Below are 866 nucleotides of genomic sequence, written 5' to 3'. Positions count from 1 at the left end.
GGGGTGGTCGGCTAGGGTTTGCCGACCGGGGGAGGGGGGATATGGGAGTGAGGGGGTGGGCTGGGCCAGGGGGTTGGCCGGCTGGGCCAGGTGGGCTTGGCCCAGTTGGGCCAGGGGGGGTTCCCCTTTTCTCCTTTTGTTTTATTTTTCTTTTCTTATTTTTCCTTTTCTGTTTTAAATTTTCGACCCACATTATTTTTACTTAGTAAAATATGACAACAACTCCTAAAACAACGTTTCAAAATAACCCTCAGCCACAAAAGGTTTTAACCCAAAATAAATTAGTTTTGTGTTTTATAAAATACCAAAGGCATTTAAAAATTGTTTTGCTACCGTTTAAATCATTTTAGTGCATTTATACATTATATAAAAATGTGGATTATTCATCATAGTCATCTGTGCAATAACTGACACAACCCGGACATTTTGGTTTTTAATATTTGAAAACTTTTGATGTTTGCCTAATTTTGAATTTGAATTAGAATTGGTTTCGAACTAACGCAAGATTAGCATCAGTAATCAAGGTGACGTGGCATCATTAGTAGATGGTTGTTGTAGCTTAATTATCCGGGCGTCACAGCATGGCTCTCGAAAGTTTATACCCTACAGGGGTGTCCCGACTTAGCCCATCACAAGCTCTCATGATCAACGAAGGATATTCCTTCCCCCAGAACAACCCGATCAGACTCGGAATCCCGGTTACAAGACATTTCGACAATGGTAAAATAAGACCAGCAAGACCGCCTGAATGTTCTGACAAATTCCGATAGGAGCTGCACATATCTTGTTCTCAGGGCACACCGGATGAGACATCCTACGAGTAAAACCAGCCCACAAGTTTCCCCGAGGTGGCCCTGTAGTCTACT

This window comes from Triticum aestivum, chromosome 3A, assembly GCF_018294505.1.
Source record: "Triticum aestivum cultivar Chinese Spring chromosome 3A, IWGSC CS RefSeq v2.1, whole genome shotgun sequence".
In the NCBI taxonomy this organism is placed as follows: Eukaryota; Viridiplantae; Streptophyta; class Magnoliopsida; order Poales; family Poaceae; genus Triticum; species Triticum aestivum.
This window is presented reverse-complemented; position numbering follows the sequence as displayed.